Source organism: Spermophilus citellus, assembly GCF_964194105.1.
Source record: "Spermophilus citellus genome assembly, chromosome: 9".
NCBI classification, from domain to species: Eukaryota; Metazoa; Chordata; class Mammalia; order Rodentia; family Sciuridae; genus Spermophilus; species Spermophilus citellus.
In genome coordinates, this window is record NC_138191.1 from 72,216,159 (window position 1) to 72,238,538 (window position 22,380).

At 33.8% G+C, this 22,380-nt stretch overlaps 1 long non-coding RNA gene across 1 annotated transcript in view; it reads right to left on the reverse strand.

The window, feature by feature from the left end:
• The window catches only part of LOC308656672, a 33,364-nt gene extending 17,259 nt beyond the window's left edge, over positions 1-16,105 (reverse strand). Inside the window, exons 1-4 of the long non-coding RNA XR_014023769.1 lie at positions 15,997-16,105; positions 14,183-14,282; positions 7,868-8,022; positions 426-572 (exon numbers count right to left, since the gene is read on the reverse strand). This is a non-coding gene — a long non-coding RNA (uncharacterized lncRNA). The remainder of the gene's footprint in view (positions 1-425; positions 573-7,867; positions 8,023-14,182; positions 14,283-15,996) is intronic.
• Between the last annotated feature and the right edge of the window lie 6,275 nt (positions 16,106-22,380).

Sequence of the window (22,380 nt, forward strand, 5' to 3'; positions counted from 1 at the left end):
ATACCTATTGAATTTATCAAATGCTTTTTATCCATCAACTGATATGGTCTTGTGATTTTTTTTCTTTTCTAGTGTGTTAGGTTCTTTAATTTTTTTTATTATGAATTGCACTGAGTTTTTGATATTGAAATACCTTGCCAATCCTTGGTTAAATCTCACTTGTCTATGGTATGTTATTACTTTTATATATTGCTGAATTCAGCTTTATGATATTTTGTTAAAACTTCCATGTCTATATTTTCTTCTGTTCTATAGTTTGTATGCATGCATGTGTATCTCTGTGTATGTTATTTTGTCTGTTTTATATAGTAGGGTAAAACTGACTTCTTAAAACAGGTTGAAAAGTGCTGTTTCCTCCTCTATTTTCTGGAATATATTAAATAAAATGAATATTGCATTTTTTTAACACGTTTGGGAGAACTCACCAGTAAGTATTGGGCCATCAGATTTATCTTTCTTGTTTGGAAGATTCTTAGGAATTCAGTCTTAATAGAGATACTCCATGTATTCTGTCCAGGTTTTAGTCACATTTAGAGAAACAGACAGCATGGAGTATACTTTCTCCCATGGATCTGGAATCAAATTCAGCACATTAAAGAATAAAGTGCTAATACATGAAAATCTCCTAGAATAGTTTCTGAAATATAGTACTAAAAATAAAAGTAATCATGAGCAATTATTACCATTATCCACCACTGAATTCAAGATTAAAATAGAGCTCTCTGCCTTCATGGTGCTTATAGGTTAAAGAAAAACCTAGACGTTTTTAAAGATAAAAATATTTAGTTATCATTATTAGAATTAATACAAATGGAGAGGAGAAAATGATTGGTTAGTCAGAATATTATTTTTGAAGAAATTTTTTTATGTATATGCATTTATTCATGTGCATTCATTCACGTGCTAGGGCAATTGCTGAGGATCATAACATGTATTTTGGTTATTCAAAGGACTATCTCCTCAGTTTGTCATGCCTGCATTTTGGAATTGTAAAGCAAGTTACAATTCAGTTGCATTTTATGACTCACTACTGTTTTATCATATACCAACTAAATTAATGGTTTTATGTTAATGTCCACTGTTTGCCAATATACTACTTTTTCATTCAGCCTCTTAGCACTTTTTTTAGGGAGAGCGGGGTAACAGGGATTAAACTGACAGACACTTGATTACTAAATCACATCCCCAGCCCTATTTTTGTATTTTATTTAGAGACAAGATCTCACTGAGTTGCTTAGCACCTCATCTTTGCTGAGGCTTTCTTTGAACTCATGATCCTCCTGTCTCAGCCTCCAGAGCTTACAGGCATGCACCACTGCGCCTGGCTGAGTCTCATCTTTTGTCATTCTTTTGATCCATGGCGAGACAAGTTTCTGGATTGCAGCCAGTCCACTGGTGTTAACACAGTGACTACTGCTTCTCAGAGTGTTGAGCTGGCCCTGTGTGGAAGAAGGCTAACAGTGAGGTCTCAGAACAGCTGCTCTGTGGTGACCTGAGAAGGAAGGGCTCCATGTAAGTTGAGCAAAAGGAATGCTGCTAGAACAATATAAGAGAAACTCCAGATCATATCTTTATAACTGGACAGACACAGCAGTGGGCAGGTGGCCTATTAGGTGTCAGTAAACCTATAGCACTCTATTGACATGTGCCTTTTGAAATAGTAATATGCTACGAGTCCAAAGAGAAGACACACATATATTCATGGTACAAACTAATACAGCTTTTCAGTGTGCAAAAGCACAGGACAGAGGCTTTATGTAGAGTTAATGTATTCTAATACTCATTTAGAAAGATGGATTAAAAAAATGACTAACTCTGTTGAAGTCACATTTCCTAGAGGAAACCTCATTTCCATTCACTCAAGACCTTTGATCATTTTCCCATAAGTTATACATACCTGAATTTTACATAAAATTAATTTTGCAACTCAAAATTCACTACTTAAGGAAGACTTTCTTGAATGACTAAGAGTCGTATATTTTGTTTTCATAATTTTCTTTACTTTTTATTAACTTGTATACCACATCTATTTTGATAAGCTTATATAGATCCCATGCCTTACAATGTCTAACATGTAGTAGTTGTTTATCAAACACTTAATGAATAAATAGTATAATTAATCATAAATATTGATTGAGCATTTTTGGAACATTGAACACCCAACACAAGGATGAATGTTACTTCCTCTAACCTGGACCTGGAGTCAACTTATAGTGTATTAAGAAATAAAATGCTAACATGAAAATAGCTTAGAATAATGCCTGAAAATAGATTATGACTTGTGCTCTACAGTTGTTTATAGTCTAATATGAAAAGACATGCATGTAAGGAAATAACTAAGCACACTTGTGTTCTGCCTTTGCTATCATCTAAATGCATGAATTGTCTGTGAAAAGGTTGCTAACAGGACAGTGGACACCCATCTATGTTGTATGAATGAAAGAGAATGACAAGAAAGACATCACAAAAACAACTGTTGTCAAATTGAGGCATGAAGGATGATTTCCCATATGGTCTGCTCGTAAATATGCTTTTCTATGTATTTGGTATATGTGTGTAAATATATATTTGTGTATATATATATATATATATATATATATATATATTATTCATAAATATAAAATTGCATATATGCTATATGATTATATATGCACAACAGCATTATAGTAATGAATATCTATAGGTATATTAATGTAAAAAAAAATATATATATATACACACATACACACACACACATAATTTTAACCTATTCCTGCTACACACACACACATTAGTGTCACAAATCAACTGTAACATCCTCAATATATATATAATGAGAGATGTCATGACAAAATAAATGTCCAATGTGTCATTCTCAAGCACAAAAAGTTGTATTTTTAATCTTGTCCAGATTGGATGGATAGATAGAACTGGAAGTAATATAAAACATGATTTTAATTTTGATATCAAATTTCCTCTTTTCTAGTAGGACTATATTGTTCTTCTTGATCATGATGTTTCATGATACTGTTGTATATGACAGAACTACTTTCGTTACTTGTGTTTCTACTTTTTTTTTCTTCTAAGGCTCTTATTAATATTTTCACATAGTTTCCTGTCTTTAATATAATTATTTAAATGCCATTTTAAAAACTTTAATTAAATTTTAATTAAATTTGGGTTTGAATCCTAATTTAGCTATAATATAACAATTATTTTTACTTCTTACAACAGAGATCTATTACAGTGAAGTCTATAACTGAGAAAGTTCAGGTGAAAGCAATCTATGATCCTGTGAATAATATTATTGTATTATCTTTAATGTTTGTAAATCTCCTTTGTAAGATAACAGGGATCTAAACTTTTAATCCTCTCCCAGAGGAAACAAAGTATCACAGTATATTATTTATAGTGATTATTTAGAGAAATAACCTTGGTATTAACAGAATCTATTTTATATTAGGCTTAAATTGTTGATCAGTGCCTCATGACCTTTTTCACTATTTTGGTGTCATAGTTTCTCAACTATAATCTGTCAGTTCTTTTACTCTACTTCCATACTCTTGCATAATAATTAAATTTATTCAACCACTTTTCAAGCAAAGTATTCTGCACACCAACTGAGAATTTTTTTTTTTTTTTGCATATGTGTCTCACAGAAATGGAGTGATGAGCACTGTAATTGGAAACACAGCAGATCTTCAATGGATTTAACCACTGTTCATTCTGTGCAAGAAACTCAGTCATTATTATAGGTAAATAAGAGAAACCTGAGTCCCAAAATTTCAATATTTCTTTTTATATTGCTAACAGAAGAATTTAATCTTTGAGGTTAAAAAAAAAGGTCTAGTTTTTAAGAGCAGACAGTCCTGAGGCATTCCTCTTTTACTTCATTAAGTCTGAATAAATTGCAATGTCTTCAAGTACAACTGTGGGAAGGCATTTTTGCTACTGGCCTGATGGCACCCACAGGTGCAGGATACTGCAGACACATTTAGATGTGCTGTAGCACTGCACCTGTGCTGACAGAAAGAGAATTGGCAGAGCCTTGAAGAGACAGTGAAAGTTCTGTCCCACTATGTGGACTTGCTACTTTTCCCTTTTATTCCTGCTCCAGTTGATGATTTATATAATTTCTGTATGATTAACACTTTTTTTCTTCTATTTTACTGCAAAAGAATTTTGTTTTGCTTTGTTTTGTTTTTTAAATAAGCCTGTTAACTCTCTTTGGGACTTAGATTATAAAAGTAGTATGCTAAATGTACCTCTTTTACACTGGAAAGTAATCTTAGATTTCATTTCAAAAATCTTGGTTTTTTTTCTTAGTCAGTAATGGTGTCCCAGTGGTTTCTTAACCAAATCTTACAAACAATACAGAAAAAAATCTAATATGGCAAATGAATACTTCAACATATATTCTCTTTAAACCCTTGATATTCAAATAAATTATCATCACATTGACATTTACTTTATAATAATCTATCAGTTGTTAAGTATTGGAAATACAGCCAGAGAGAAGACTATTTCTCAGTTTTCTCTGAAAAGCCTAGAAATTCACATAGTTGAAATCCTGTCATGATTTGATTGTTCAAAATAGTTTCCTTAGTTTGAAAACACTGGTGTCTTTTTAGAGATTATCACTTCAAACCATTTGTAGGCTCTTAAATCAACTTTTAGTGGGCAAGATATAAACAACTTAAATATAACATGAAAAATAGCTTTGAATAAAGAGATGTTTTTATATGCTTGTCTATACAAATCACTTACATTTCCTTGGTACTGTCCTATCTAAAACATCTTTATCAAAATAAAAAATAATTTTTTGCACAATTTTGTAAAGGAATTTTCTCTATATTGATTTGAAGTCCTATTGGTCTAGATGTCTATTTAATACCAAGCCTAAAGTATTCTTTCAGTTTGAAATTTTTAAAGAAAACATAGGTAATCAAGAGGCATATGTATACATAATTTGAAATTCAAAATGTATAAAAATTTTAATAATTAGTTCAAATTACTAAATATATGAAATAAGCACATATATGGAATTTTTTGAGGTACTGAGGCTTGAACCCAGGAGCACTCAACCACTAAGCCACATCCCCAGCCCTTTTCTGTATTTTATTTAGAGACAGGCTCTTGCTAAGTTGCCTATGGTCTTGCTAAATTGCTGAGGCTGGTTTTGAACTCATGATCCTCCTACCTCAGCCTGCAGAGCTGCTGGTATTACAGGCATGCATCACTGCTCTGTACCTATATGGAATTTTAGTATTAGGTTCCAAATCCACTTAAAAGAAACTCAGTAAAATCTTTATTCATATGAATTATGTACCTCCTTATCCTAGCCTGATGTATTTCTTTTTATTGCACTGCCTACTATCCTGCTTATTCTACTCTGTACCTCATGCTTTGCTCTTTTTACTCTCTTTTTTATTAGAGGGAATTGTATGTAGTAGCAAAGAAGGTCTAGTTTCTTAACAATAGTCATTGAAGGTTCATATCACACAGAAGACCATGCCTTTTTATTTTTTTATATTTTCACTTAAGGCTATATCACATCTTCAGTCACACCCCATATAAAACACATACATATTAAATTATACATACTCAGTGATACTGATTTTTGCAAATATTTTGAAAAGCATTCAATTATCTTGAAGACAAGAGTCGATGATAATCATAAAAGGAACTTTCTTTTTATTGTACAAGACATTTAATTTATGGAGAATAGAAATACTAAGACTCACAACTACCTTGCATTCACAACTGGACATTAAATGATATATCCTTTTAAAGCTATACAATTGGGTCTGCTTTACACAAACTGCCAATATTCAATAATATTCAGAATATCAGCTTGCTGTATCACATGTTGTTTTAATCATAGGCCTTAATTCCATTATGAAGACTTTGCTTTTCCTTCTTGTTTGAAACCATACAGTTGATTTATTATCAGTGTGTTCCTCTGATATAGAAACAAAAGACAGATTTTGCTGTATATAACTCCCCTGCTGACCATTCTCCATGACAGAGACCTGTGTCACCTTTCTTATTTCAATATAGGAGCTTTTCTGAATACATGTTGTAAATTCTGGCAGTTGTGATGAATTATCCAAATTCGAGATGACATGAGGAAAGTCATAAGGAGCTTCTTGGTTCCTGATTTGTTCAAACTGTTGGCACAGATGTATATTTGTGTGTATGTACAAACACATATTAACTTTACATATATATGTATGTGTATGTATAAATATATATGATCTAAATATAAATATATGCATATATGTATGATTTTACTCTTATATTTAGAATGATTCTAAAGAAGTCAGTTAAGTTTTGTTACCTGGTCTTAGAAGTTATATAGTATTTTCAATATTTTTAATACTCATTTAAGAATTCCTAAATTTCAAAATCCCTAGATGGCATGTTTTAAACTCTCTTCTCTGATGAGGGTCCTCACCTTTTGGATCTTTGAGGATTGTTGATTGTTTTGTTATAATCATATCTGCTTTCGACCCAGTCTGATTCTCAAGTTTTCATATGCTTAAGAATCACTTAAGACTTACTTGCCTCAGATTCCCAGGCTACATCTTCAAGAAATTCAGCCTCAGTTCATCTTAGTTGGAGATCAGACCATGAGGCCTGAGGATTAGACTGTAGGCTCCTTAAGGGAAGGAACAGGCCTTATCAGTTTGTGTGTTCGTAGTCCTTGGCATACACCATGCTTAGCATATAATAGACACAATAACCGCTTGTTGAAATGAATTAAGAAAATTAATTAGAAAATGTAGCTCTAGGTTATTTGTTAATCTTACCTGCTGGCAATCTTTATTATCCCAGTTTTAATTATCAAACTTTTGAGACTAGGAATGGATTAAAATATGATATCAGAAAATACACACTTTTTGTGTACGCATATGAATTCACCAGACCTCTTTCGCACATCCTTCTAAACTCTAGGCTCTATGCTAGATGTTGTATCAAATTGGGAGAGGTTAGAATTCGTTAATTAGTGGAAAAGTATACTAGTAGCTGTAAAATGAACTCATGGTGCATAACAGACATGTAAGCAAGATTTACAAAGCCTTGATAAATAAAGGCTGAGTGTGGCAAAAGGATCACTCAAAATTTAAACCTCAAGAATCAGTATACCCTTATATTGTCAATAATAATACAAATCATTCTCAAAATCTATTCTTCAAAAGAGTCAAAGAGTCGATGGTATTAGAAATTCTCAGTGTACTATGTTTCCTTATTTAACTTGAAAGCAACAAAAGAGACTCTATACCACTGTCTCATCTTCATAACTTTCTCTTCTACTTATTGTCAGAAAGCAAATGTATCATACAAATCGTGCATCTGATTTTATCTTCCCCTAACTTTTCCTGTCAGAATTCATGCTTTCTTTTTTTTTTTAACCTAAGTTGACATCAGCTTGTCTATCCTTAACACCAGGCTTCATTTGATTAACTTCTCAGCAACAAATTCCCGTCCCCACCACTAAGACTTCCCCCTTTAAAATCACTTTAATGTCTGTTTTTGTTAAAATTGAATTATTTTTCCTACTAATTACTGCTGCTCCCCCATGTACCTTCTCTCTCCAGTGCTGTAGTAGCCTCTGCAACATCTTAACAATAGTCATGTTTCTAAAGGTTTTTCTGGCTGACATTTACAACCCTAATTCCTACTTTCCAGTTTTCACTGTGGCTAGTTTTGTGGAAGCTCGTCATCTGCCTCCCGTGGTGGAAGTAAAAAGAGTAAATCCTCTATTCTCATCTTCTGACAGTTAAGGGACAGACTTGTGACCTCTGCCTAGTCACCTGCACTTCTCTTCCACTGGAGTCTTTAAGTCTTGATTGATTGATACAAAGATAAAAAGAGAATAAGGTACCTGTCAATGCCACAGCCTGCTGGCCAGATTATGTGCTGAGCAGGAACAGCCTGTAGATTTTCTTTTGTTCCTGTTTATTTAACTTTTGTGAGAACTGCTCCAAAAGTTTTAGCTTTGAACAGCTAATAGTGTCTTCTGTTATCTGCAACCAAGACCTAGACTGAGTTGATTTCTAATTAGTGGGAATAAGAATCAAAACCTTCTGGAATGTTAGGTATTTCTTGATAAAGTACATAATCTCGTGGAAATTTAGCAACATATTTTTATTATGGAAAAAATGCAGACATTGTTTTAGTGGTAAGTTGTTATTTTTAATGATTACATATTATATGTAAACCATGGCATAAATAGTTAAAAATATAAACATATATTGATACGGTAGGTCTAAATATACACACAAACTCAGCATTTGCTTAGACCAAATAATCTATATTTTAAAAACTTGCATCATCAGTTTAAATGGTATTTTATTTTGATTACCACACAGTTGTTTGGCCTATTTGCTGCATTCAGTATTAACATTTCCCATTCCTTTAAGTTGTGTTTTTGTGTGCCCTCAGACCAATCCATCCATTTAAATGATAATGTTACTGTCTAGGTTATACTCAGAGACCAATTTTCCCATAAAAAGTCATTGCATTTGACAAGGCTGATTTGGGGTCCAATGAAATAATTATCCATAATCTTTAGAAATTTCATAAGTTATTAAATACTAACCAGTCCATTCAGGAATATAGTTTATTTCCTTAAAGTGGGACAGTGCAATAATTTTCTTACCATTGGGTCTCCTCATATTATTGTACTCTGAGCATCATGCATAGATTTTTGTGAAACATAACTTAATAGAATTTAGTCAGCTGTAAAACTTTATCTAAGTTTCCAAGAGTCCACATGCATTTGCATTATAAGTTCTTTTATCTTCTTATCTGAGATAATTACACCAAAGACAGAGGGGAAATTTTATAGGCCCTCTCTTAATAATTTCTGTGAGATGACCACTTGTATGCTTTTAGTTTTCCTTTTTTTTTTTTTCATTGATACTTTACTTTCTGATTCCACATACTAGCCATGGAGCTTCTTAAATTTGTAGTCTTTTAAACTGCTTTTAAGGAGCAAAGCAAATTGGGGCCTAAAATTATTGCACATGTTGAAAAGAGAAAATTATAGCAGTTATTCTCCTATTCTCTTATCTAACACAATGTCAACTTCGAAAAAAATAGTATTTATAGTGTTTCTGGCAGAAAAGTTGATACACAGTAGCTACTCATCAAAGGTTTATCCCTTTTTGCTAGTTTATATTAAGGAAAGCAAAAACAAAAAATAATAATAAAATGTGTTTGTGATTTGAAACTATTCACAAATAATAACATTAAAATTAAAATATCTGAGATAAAATCAAATAATCACATGTACACTACATGAGACAGTTCTTTTTTGTTGTGCCAAAATTTATATATTCATCTTTATTCTTCTTTGATACTTCAATGTTCTAAGATTTTTGAAGAATACAGGTATATTTCTGTATGAGAAGAGTAGAATTGAGTCTCTAAGGAGTGCCTATTTACATCTGATAATTTAAGGAATAAGATTAAACAAGCATTTTTCTACTCCTTTATATCATTCTTGTCAAGACTAACGAAATTATCTGTACCTATAATGCTTGAATGATATACTTATTGAACCAAATAATTGTATGAAAATTTAAAAAAATGCCTGAGAATATTTCAAATAGTATTTTCAAAAAGAACTAAATTAAAGGAAGATGATTTTTTTCCCTAATATTTTCTGGCAAGAATTTAGAAATATAAGATAATTAAGTATCTGAAGAATTGCAGATTATGTAGTGATGTGCAGCATTGTAAGGCACTCTGAATAATGTTTACTTGCTAATGACAGAGGAGTAGTAGGCTTCCATTTACCATCTCTGTCTTTAAACAAACAAGGGCATTCTAGAGTATATAATGTGGAATAATCTCTCTTTTTTTTCAGTTTGCATATTATGAGTATCATTTTTTAACAAAAACTTGGGCTAGGTTCTATGGATGTAAAGACAAGTAGGACTTGATCACTGTTCTCAAGAACTTAAAAATATACAGGGACAAGAAAATAAATTAGCTAGAACAAGTAAAATGGAATATCTGAGAGCTACAGGACTTATGTGTACAAGAGTGAAGAGATTGGAGGAAAGTCTAAGTGAGCGAGCAAGGAAGTTTTCATTTCCAGACAGCCATACCTGATAAAACCTTTAATAAAAGAGTAGAGAAGGAAATTAAGTATATTTGAGCATGATGGAAAATCAAGAGTGGAGTCCCAGAGCTGGGAGACACTCCTGAGAGAAAAGGGAGAGGACAGAATGAAGAGGAATGGAGTGAGGGAGAAGGAACTCTTCATTTAGAAACGAAGCCTGTGGGACTGCAGTGTATTCCAAGGAGTCATTTGTCTTGTGTGGGAGATGGAGCCTTCTCAGATATAGAGGAAGGGGTACTATGATAAAGTCTATATTTTAGGAGGTAACTCTGAGGTGAGTGATTTTTAAAAATGCCAGATAATTTTAAAGAATTGGTATTTTGAGATTAAAAGTCAAATGAAGAGAAACTATTTGGTCACTAGAGAAAATTACTTTTATATGCTGAATGGCTATTGTGACGTAAATGATATCTGTCTAGTAAAAAACACATGAGAGATCCCTTATCTTGATTAATATGCTGGTAAACTATGAATAATACTCTTACCGAGATGGTACTAAATTTAAATGATGTAATTCTATAACATTATTTTGCATTTATCAGAGGTTACCTTCCTTAGGGGTTGCACACATTTAGAATAGTCATAACATCATTCTGATTTAGAAAATAAATGTGAGAAGATGAAAATATTATATCCTTAGAAGCAAATGCTGTCATTATGGGGAAGATAGAAAAGTGAGTTTAAGAATAATTATTAGTGAGTAGCAAAAGTGTAGCAAATTTTCTCCTTGCCCTATGTGTCTTGTGCCACCTTTTATACACATAGCTCTCTAAGTCACTTTCCAGACAGCAGAGCACATTAAATGCATTCACGATTTGTAATTTAAAACTACAGTTGTGCGAAATTGCAGTTTAAGCTTGTATGGATCCATACCCATTGAGTTTGAATTAAGATTTACAAATATGTATTAGGTTTGATAGGACAGTCATTGAATAAAATATACAATTTGTGGTGCTGAAATGCAGCAAAAATATGAGAATTTAAAATATGTATGAAATATTTCTCAACGATATGCTGATTAGATCTTAGGCACTGCATATGACACATTTTAGTAATCAGTTGGGGTATATATTCTGAATACCATGATTATACATTTTTTAATTTAAAAATAAATTGGAGAAACTTATTCGAGAAGTCATTATTTCAGAAAAACATCATGTCCTACAAAACTCATTCATAGTCAAGAGACAAGTAAAACAAATCAACCTTTTAAATTCTTGGTTTTAAGCAGATATATCTAAAAATCTAAGGTTAAAGCAACACATCTTTGCCATAGCTCTATGTCTCTTCAGGCAAAAATATGCCTCTGGAATTATTCTAACAGTCATATATAAGTAATGCGATCAAAGAGCAAGGTTAAGCAAAGGCACACCATCTATTGTTGTGTCCAAGAATGCCAGAATCAAATTATTCTATCATGGGAAGATTAAATAAACGAATCCAACTGCACAGTGTGGGAATTTACTTAGCAACATTGCTTCTCAATCCTGGTTGCCATTAGCAGAGACACACATACACCATCATCCCAAGACCATCTCACTTAGCAGGTCGATTTTATAATTATTCTCAGTGTTACTTTTGTATGTGAGATATCCTGCAAAGATCATGTGTGAGACAATAGAAAAAGGTATAGAGGAGAAATAATTGGGTTATGAGAGCTTTTAGTCAATCAGTGAATTAATCCCCTGATAGGGACAAACCGAGTGGTAACTAAAGTGGTAGGGGTGTGGCTGGTATAGGTGGAATTTGGGGATGTGCCTTTGGGGTATATGTTTTGTATCTAGCAAGTCAGTCTCTCTCTATTTCCAAATCATCATGGTGCTGCTTTCCTCTGCCACATTCTTCAGCCATGATGTTCAAACACAGAGAAATGGAGCCAGCTTTATATGGACTGAGACCTCTGAAATCATGAATTCTCAAATAAACTTTTTCTCCCCTAAAATTTTCCTGGTGAAATCTTTTAGTAACCATAGCAATAAAGTTTACTAAAAGATCTAGATCAGTGTAATGTATGTATGTCATGATTGAAAATCACTGCTCCTCCACAAAATATTAAACAAGATGAAGCATGTTGTTTCCCAGTTTGAGGATATTTCTGATTCTGGTAAGCATTTTAATATTAAGATATGATCTGAGGGGCTGGGGTTGTGGCTCAGTGGTAGAGTGCCCGCCTAGCACATGCAGGGCCCTGGGTTCGATCCTCTGCACCACATAAAAATAAATAGAGGTATTGTATCCAACTACAACTAAAAAATAAATATTAGAAAAAGATATGATCTGCATTCCTAATTTTTATTTATTGAAATAACATCAGCACTTTACACTTCTGAAAAAGTACTTCCCGGTTTTTTTATATCCTGATAAACTGTAGTTTATATAGCAGAAGGGCTATTTAAATGAGCTTTTATCACCATCAATGATAGCTAATATTTATCATTGATTTGTTGTGAAGCTGACACTAATTTAGCAATCACCCATCTGCTTGAAACACAATATTTTTTTATCTTTTCCTAAATTTTAGAAGGTAGGTATTATTAATATGGTCCCCATTTTAAATCTAAGAAAATTGAAATAGGGCAGAATTTTATAACATGCCTCAAATTGCATTATGGGAAAGTGCTAAAAGTGGGGTTCCACATAAGTATTTATGTTCTCAACTATTAAACCCTAAAAGTCAGGTGTTCAATACAGATCAGCTGAGTTAGCCAAATTGCACCTACCCATCATTTTGCTATTTATAGAAAGCTGTTATTTCTTTCCAACATTTTAACATGCTGAGCACTTTTATTTATTTATTTTACATAACCCTATTATTCACTAGGGTTTACTTGTCACTAGAAAATCTAGACAAGCTTGGCCTAATTACTGGTTTTGACTTGCCAATAGCATTGCATATGAAAATTAAAATCATATCTAATAAACTTGAATAATTGTTGGGGCCTTATGCTTTCTAGTTCCAATTCTTTCCCACACCCAAATTATAATTAAGACTTTATTTTACCCTGAATGTAAAACTTCTCTATTTTGTAGGTTTTAGCACATATAGCAAGACACAGATCCATTCATCCACTCATGAGTCTTATGAATTCTGTATAGATTATTAAGGATTCTTGAAAGAAAGTTAAGTTTACGCCAACTAGAACAAAGCCTAGTGAATCTTACAGGACCTCCTTTCATGCCACCTCTTTTCATTTCCAAAGAGAGTCTCAAAACCTAAGCTCCTATATCCATCAAACAACTTAACAGGAACAAACAAATGGTCTGTGATAAACAGGATCTCCTTGTTACGAATACAAATGGAGTTATAAATATTACCTTCTTTTTCCGTTAATTAGATATCAAATTATTTTTGTATCTCTCACTGTTCTAATCATAATTTTCTGAATATCTTTCAATTAACTGTCTAATTTGTTCTTTAATCAGCCTTCTAGTCTTTCATTAATATGTGCTTCTCAAAAACTTCCAAACGAGAAATTCATTGGATCTTTTTTTTTTTTTTTTTAAATCTCCTGTGACTGTTTCAATGACTAAAGCAAAAGAGGAAAACCCATTGGCCCTATTGGTGGTTAATGGAAAAGAAATAAGGGTTTTCTATGTTCCTTATTACAATGTTTATACCTTCAATACATTCCAAATACTCTTAAGTGTTCAGTCTAGCACAGATTTTTAGCAAAATATAAGCCAAAGTAACACAATAGATATGGTGATCAGAACATATGATCCAACCATCTCTGTTAAATCTAGCCTTTGAGTGATTTAGGGCTCAGTCTGTAGCAGCTCCTATTTTTTACCAACACTTTTGTCCCAAATAATTCTTATTGAAACCCGTGACATTAAATCTGCTTACATTTTTATACTATGAATGATAGTACAGTCCTTTCATTTGAGTTCCAGACTATTGCATCCAAATACCTGTATCAGGATTTTTTAGGTGGAATATTAAAATTAGGTAATGAGAAAAGTTTAAACAAGGAACAATGTGAAAGTTCTGAGTAGGGGAATAAGGACACCACAAGGAATGGAGCAAGACATTAGAATAGGCTTGAAGTAGAAAGGGTGGAAGCTTACTGGAATCTGGAGAGAGTCTGCACAGAGAGGACCGCTGCACAGGAACCCGGGCCTTAATTCAAGGGGAGCAGTCCACCTGTAGGAAGCTGCAGAAAGGGAACTGAAGGAAAACACACTGTGATTCACTGTCCACCTTCCAAACTTTCCCCAGGGCTCTGCATTACCTGAACTCTACTAGAAGTGGGGAAAGAAGAAGATTTGAAGAGATTATCCTCAAAATCAGCCTCCTTGGGGGCTCAAAGCAGAATGGAGAAGGGTGAGTGTGAATTGGTTTCATATATATGGAATGAGGGTGTTCCAGGGAACAAATATGGAAGAGCCACAAGAAGAAAGCAATGAGACTACTAAGCAATTCAACATATCTGCAACAAAAAACTCAGAATTCAACATATATGAAGAGAAGTAGAAGTCAGTTCACAAATTTTTTTAAACCAAATTAAGAGAATTGGTTTTAAAATTTTAAAACAGAGTAGTTTCACACTAATATTTATGCCACAGACTGCATGCTAGCTGTTAATTGGACACTGAGTTAGAAAGAAGGCAGGACTTAAGGCTGAAAGACCTGTTGATAAGTTGGCAGAGAGGTGTCCAGGACACATATCAGAGTGGTGAGAGACTAGAAATAAAAGACAGATTGGTGGAGATTTAAAAGGTAAATTAATAAGATACTGTTTAGATGCTGGATGTGAATGAAAGGGAGAAGACAGGATGATGTAGAGATTTCTGAAATGTTTTTCCATAGAGGAGGGCAATCTCAGTCCCAGTGGCCAAAAAGAGACTAGGAAAGATTAGGGAAGAAAATGAATGAAACTTTGCATATATTTTATCAAAATAAATTGAAGTTGCCTGTCGAGTATTTTTGTTTATTTGTTTTGTTTTGTTTTTTTAATTAGAAATGCTTACAAGACAGACAGATATGTGGATCAGGAGCTCAGAAGAGAGAACAATAATATAGATGTATCTTGTGTACTTATTGGCATATTAACAATTATTAAAGATAGGGCATGAGTGAGGAAATAGTTGACATAGCAGAGAATTGAATTTAGATATGATTGGGCTGATACATTTCTTCTTTCAATACAACCAGCTAATAGCAAGGCTAAGAATTAATTGGGGGAAAAAACAACAACAACATAAAAACACATTTTAGTTCAAGAGCAAAAGATAGTTTCTCAAATCCATCCCTGTCATTTTAATCTTAACTGTCTCCCATGGATACTCCCCTATTGTTGTTGCTTCTTGTAATGCTTGATGGAGTAAAAATCTATTGAGCATATTGTAGAGAAAATATTATTGCAATTGTATTGAAACAAAAATTTAGAAGCTCAACTGAATTTTGAGTTTTAAAATTGGGAGTTTTTGAGGTCACTTAGTAGTCCCAGAAGTTTCTCATTTTAGATAAGGTAGCAAAGAATCATATAGTCATGCCAAGGTGTGAGTTACTCAGAAATACATTCGGAAAAATGAGGAATGATTAATGTACACATGGCTTAATCAAGCATCTTCAAATAAAACAATATAGAAGAGTATCATATAAATAAAGGCTAATGAGGATGAGGGGAGAAGGAAGAAATGAAACAATAGAAAAGATATACAATAGACTAAATTCTAATTAATATCACACTGATGATACCAGTCCTAAAGATCAACCTCTAATGCTCCCAGGAAACTCCATGAAATAGAAACATGTTTCTATTTAAAACCGAAATATAGGAAGCTGTGAAAAACATGGATGCTGAAATCACTAACATTTCATAAAAGACAGAAAAACAAAACCAAAAAACCTCACTGCCTTAATGGAAACTGAACCAAACCTTTAGAGAAGCAGATGTTTCCCTTTAGCAAACTTTCAAAGCAGCAGGAACTCGCATTCAGTCAGGAAACTGGCAGAGAGGCTGGAGCCCTTTCTAAGTGGCTATGAGAGTTGAGAGGACGTCCTTGAAGGCCTGCACTCTGGTGAAAATGGAAGTGGAGGCTTTGGCAGACTGTGCTTTCGGCGGCCTGCCAGAGATTTTGAAAAGTATGACAGCTAATACGGCTGCCCAGATAGTTCTTTGGCTGCACCTCTGGTTGGAAGACATGATTCTGAAAGAACTCCACACAGGAATTCCATTTGGCAAGGCCTTGCTTTTTGGCAAGGATATGGAAAGTCTTTTTGAATAAGCATTGAAGAATAAATTATGTCTGCCTCAGGATAAAACTTCTGGGGGCTAGGGAAAGAATTAGGAAGCAGATTATACAGAGGCAGAAAGTTTGTAGACTGGCAAGAGACACTAGAAATTTGCAATGAATAAAAATGACCCCACTGCACGGAAAAAAAAAATCAACTGGAAAGTTTTTCAAAAGGTCCAGAAGAAAAAAGGAGCTGGTAGACTGGCTACTCAATCATTGCTGTGGAGGAGGGAACCAAATAATTAAGATCATATGTGAGCCAGATATGAAAATATGCACACTTAATTCAGGAAAGCATTTATCTAGAATATTAAAAATGCTTTGAATTTTGTGAAATGTATTTAAAATGTGGAGACCTGGCACCACTCAATTTATCATGAGTTCATAGAATGCTGACCTAAATTTGCAGGCCTGGGCTTCTCTGTTACCTGCTATCTCAGAACTCTTAGGGGGCCTGGTTATATTTGTCTCATTAATACCAAGTCTGACAGGTGACACACAGTGTGGGGCTGTGGGCGCTGATGTCCGCACGGCTCCTAGCAATGTCCCTGTGCATCCCCAGCATGTGAAATACCATTAGGTCTTCAGTTGCATCAGTTCACATGAGGCCTCTGACGTAAAAAAGCAGCTAGTGTTCGCCATTTACCACTGATTGATAACAAAAGGTCACATTGACCCTTTAGTTCTTTCTCTTTTAAAATTTGCAGTCATGACCACTTGAGTCTTGTGGAAAAAGTTATTTCCCCTAGGGGACCAAGTAAAATATAGTATGTTCATTTTAATTTGAATTTCAGATTGAGGATGATTTTTGCTTGTATAGTAAGTATTATTTAATTGGATATTTTATATTTTGTTTGCTAAACTAGGCAGCAAATTTTAGGGATGGTTTTTATGATGGAGGAAGATACCTTGTTGACTTTCTTTTGCAATACCAGTGATTTTGCTCTCTAACAACAAATTTTGCTTTCTAAAATATTGAGAGTCAAGTTCATGTGTAAACCTTTATCTGGCCTGTGGTCTTATTTGTTCTTGGAAAAAAAAATGGGTTTTTACAACTGGACTTCCAGTCAGGGTGCTAAAGAGATGGCCAAAAGATATGCTTAATGGAGATGAGAAGAAAAAGGAGAGAGGGAAGGGCAGAAGAAGGAGGGAGCATACATTTCTGATTATTATATTTATGAGTTTGAATATCAGCTCTGCCAATTACATACTCATGTAACCTCGGCTAATTATGTATTAAATAAAATAAAACATGACATTTAATGAGGATGGTGTTTGACAGATAATGGGTGTTAAAAAAATGTGTCCTATTGATAATTTTACAGTGATGGATTCTGGAAAGTTGAGGCTTAAATCCAAACCTTCTTGCTGCAAGAGCAATGCTCAAAATACTAATGTTTTTAACTGGTGTCAGGAAAGAAACATTTGATTGTAATGCAATGAAAGAATCAAGGAACAAAATGTAATTATAATTTAAAAATTAAATACACTGCTGCTGTTCTGCCTTTTTAGAAAATGCTTAATCAAAAGGCAATTTTACCCAGTTACTTGAGGATATTTGACTTCCATGGATAATTGCCTAATGTAAACTCAGAGGACACATATTTACAGTCAGCAGTTTTGAGAAACACTACCAGAGTGTATTAAAGTCTTGTGAAATCCATCCTCTTCAAGTTTAGTGTAGAATGTGTGAAGATTACTTGTCTCAGAAGATTAAGTGTAGGAGGTTATTGATTAGAATATTTGACCATAACAGTGCAATAAAGCATTTTCAGATGGGGTTATTATGAGTTGCTGAAAAATGTATTTTAAGCATTTAAAATATATTGTGTTTGTATCTAAAAATATTTTCTGAGTAAATGTATCTATTTTGCACATTATTCCTACTAGTTTAGGGACACCTTAAACACAGGCTCTAATGTTATTTGAGGTCTAGGAGTAAGGCCTTTACAAATGTGTAATGGACCCATTACAGTCCTAACAAATTGAGAAAAACATAAGGGTTGGGGATGTAGTCCAAGGGTTAAGTGTTTTCCTAGCACATGTGCAGAAGGCACTGGGTACAATCCCCAGTACAGCAAATAAATAAATAAATACATTGAAGAAAATATAACTTAATGAGATAAATCATTAAAAGAGCAATACAACAACATTAGTTTCCAACAAACAGAGTGAAAATACATAGTAGTAAAAATACATAGTAAAGATATTCACTAACTAGGCTAACATTATGGGAGTGTCCCTTCATTTCCTCAAAAATTTAGACATGATATTTCCAAAACCTCTAAAAAATAAACAATAATTTATATTATTACTTCACTGACAAAAATTTATAATATAAATAAAAGACTAAATATATTGAATAGTTAAATTAGAGGAAAAGTAGGCAGAGTCATCGATTTGTATTTGTATGTCCATTTTAATAAGTATCAAATTTTTTCAATGAGTCATCTTGTTATAGCTAAAATAGAGAGTTGCAAGAGTAAAGAGCATTGTATTTGCTCAATGGTGCTGTAGCAAAATGATTGAGATATTCCTTTTTTAAGGAGGAAAGGATTTGTTTTGAGTCATTTTCACTTGTTTCAGTCTGTGGTTGCCTTGGTTTGTGGCAGGACAACATACCTCATGTCTGGAAGCACTTGGTAGAACAAAGCTATTCATCTCATGGTGGTGGGAAACTGGACAGAGGAAAAGGAAGAGTGGGGTTCCTATCTCCCCTTCAAGGACAAACCCAATGACCTAACTCCTTTCCACTAGGTCCTGCTTCCTAAAGGCTCTACCACCTCCCATAATGCCACAGGCTGGCAACTGAGCCATGAGCACACAGCCCTTTGGGGAGTATTAAAGATCCAAATATAACAAGTTTACATTTCTTGCATAGTTAACATATTTTTTTCTAAAATATAAAATTGGGGATAAAAGTTATATATATATAGATAGATAGATAGATAGATATATAGATAGATAGATAGATAGATAGATACACACACACTATTGTCTAGTCTGTATAATAAGCATAATATCCACTCCTTAGGATGAAAGAGATTTGTATACAGTGTTCTTGGCATAGGTCTGCTCTGTCCATTCAGACTTATTGGATTGACTTTGTGTGTGTGTGTGTGTGTGTGTGTGTGTGTGTGTGTGTGTGTGAGAGAGAGAGAGAGAGAGAGAGAGAGAGAGAGAGAGAGAGAGAGAGAGATACTGGGGATCAGACCCAGGGCCTCATACATGCTAGACTAGCACTCTGCCACTAAGTTGTATCCCCAGCCCTGGCTTGGATTTTATTATCATGTTAAACAAGTCAGCTTCCTAGACTGAATATATGTGAAGAAGGATTAGTGTTGTTATAAAAAAAAAGAAAGAAAAGAAAATCAGAAAAGGTAGATGATAGTCATAAGTGAAAGTTATTATTGAGTTTCATACTAATTATTTACTTAATGAATTTGTTTCAAACCAAACATTTATTTAAGAAAGCCAAGTTTAAAACAAACAAACAAACAAAATAAAACCACATAAATGGGGAAATTTATTAATTGAAACAGCCTAATGTTTTGGGAAGTCTGTGGAATACAGAGGAAATGCCATTAGAGCTTACTAGGCTGCATTCTGTCTCTCTGAGACAGGATTTATCAGAAGCTTACTAAACCTATGTGAGTTACATTAGCCTAAGCCTTCCTACATATAGTCATATTTTGTGTGAACTCAAAATCAGAAATTAGTGTCCAAGCTACAAGACAGGGTCCATTCTTCCCAATTCAACCTCCTAAAAATATGGGCCTTGAAATTATGTACTGCTATTCTAGACTTTGCTAAGCCAATGCCTCTAATGTTATTTTGGTACAGTCCAATACGCTAACTCCTAGGCACATTGGTTATTGAAATTTACATACAATGAAATTAAATACAATGGAAAAATTACATCTTCATTTGCAATAACAACATTTTCAGGACTCAAAGGCTAAATATTCTATCTGACAGCACAGAGACTCTTTAAGGGGCCTGAGATCAGGTTCCTTTATATTCTCCTTTTAGTAGGAAAAAAAGGCTCCATGACTGAGGCCTGACACTCCTCTCTTCTGGGTCACTCTCACTTTCCTAAAGAGTGAACTCTGGGTAAAACTGATATGATTTAAAAAGCAAAACAACAACAACAACAAAATAAACTTTTTTACATTGCCTGAATCAAAACTCAGAGAGCAAATGACTTTAGAGAGATAAGAGTAGATACGCATGTTATGAGAGCAGTAGAACGTTCTGTTGATTTATTAACTTAGTCTATTTATTTAGATTATTTTCTTTGTAATTCACCAAACACAAAATGTATATAATAATGGAGTGGAATTTGATACTAGTGGTGTTTGAGAAGAAATAAGGTTTATTACAAAAAGAGAAGGAAGTTAAAAAACACTAGGATATAAAATGGTAGTTGGAAAAGAGAAACAGCAACTACTTTACAATTTTGAAAAAGGCAGGCTGTTTGGTTAATAATAACAAGTAGGAGAAAAGCAGATTTTCAACAAAAGTGCTTTATGTGGATAAAATCTACTGAGCTAAGTGCACCTCAAATCCCCTCAGCATAAAAGCTCAAAGAGCAAACATTTTAATGCTAACTCTTCAAGTGTGTACAATACTTTCCTTCATGCACAAGCCAAGCACAATTGTAATAATTTAGCTCCTGTCAATCTCCTTCACCTATTGCATCATTATGCATAGGATAGCAAGGTGAGATCCAGGAAAATTGGGTTGGGAACAGGGAGCTGATTCTGTAAAAATGCACACTGAAATGCAGATGCTTGATGAATATTATCTCAAGGTCAAACTCTGCCAAAAAGTGTGGTTTTGCAGGATTATTTTTCTTCTTTCTTTTGAGATCAGGAAGCAGAAGTATAGGAAAAATTAAATGATTGAATGGGGATACCAGGATGTGCTCAATATATATATCAGTGCCATGTGACAATCAATACTTTCCGATGTATGGAATTACTTAAAGCTTGTAAATTTCAAAATGACACGATGTTTTGGAAGTTGGATTTGGTTTCAACAGTGATTTACAAAAACAAATCATCATAGCATGAGGAATACCACATCATAAAATTAATAAATAAAAATATTTGAAGTAGTGATTTTGAGTACTATGTTAATGAGTGAAAATGGAATGAGGGATTAAGAAGGATGGTAATTGGTATTTTTGAGAGGATGGAAAGGGAAGATTTCTCTATATGAGATCTGAAAGGATCTGAAGAGAACAAGAAGAGCAAGTTGTGAGGCTCACCTTGGAGACCCATGTTCCAGAGAACAAAGTTCAACTTTAGCAGAATTGAAACAGCCTAATATTTTGGGAAGTTTGTGAAGTATCAATGTAACCAGAATGGATGATTCAAATCACGTATGGAAAAGAGTTCAAGAAAGTAACATCACGGGAAGGCACACAAGAAAGTGACACAAGAGTCTTCATAGTAGAATGTATTTTAAAAGTACATAATTAGAAACTGATCATTTCTCAGTATTGTCACTGTTCCCACACTAGGTCAAGACATTGCCCTCAGTTGTTAAATTATTTCAACAACCATTTAACTTCTTAGAATTTCCTGCTTTAAAGTGTCTTCATCTAAATTTGCATTCATCTACCAGATTCATCCTTTACCCCCGCTCCCCCTCAAAAAAAAAAAAAAAAAAAGTTCTAATCAAGGCACAAAGTGCTTAAGGCCTAAATTCAGAATAACAAAGTTCTTATGCTGGTGTTCTCATCTTAGTCAGCATGTCTGTGGCTACCTCCCCTCCTTCCTCATTGTTGAGTTCCTCTGTTGTCATTCTGGTCCAAGTCCATTACCTTTGTTGGCTGCTGCTCCCCAAAAATTCCAAGTGTGGGCCCTTCTCAAGGTCATGGTGCTCAGCATTGGAAAGCATTTATCAGATATCCCAAATGGCAGTCTCCCAGTTCATTCATATCTTTGCTCTCATTTTACTTCTTAGAGAGAATTACTCTTACTGAACTACTACCCTTCCTGTCAGTTTCTAGACACTTG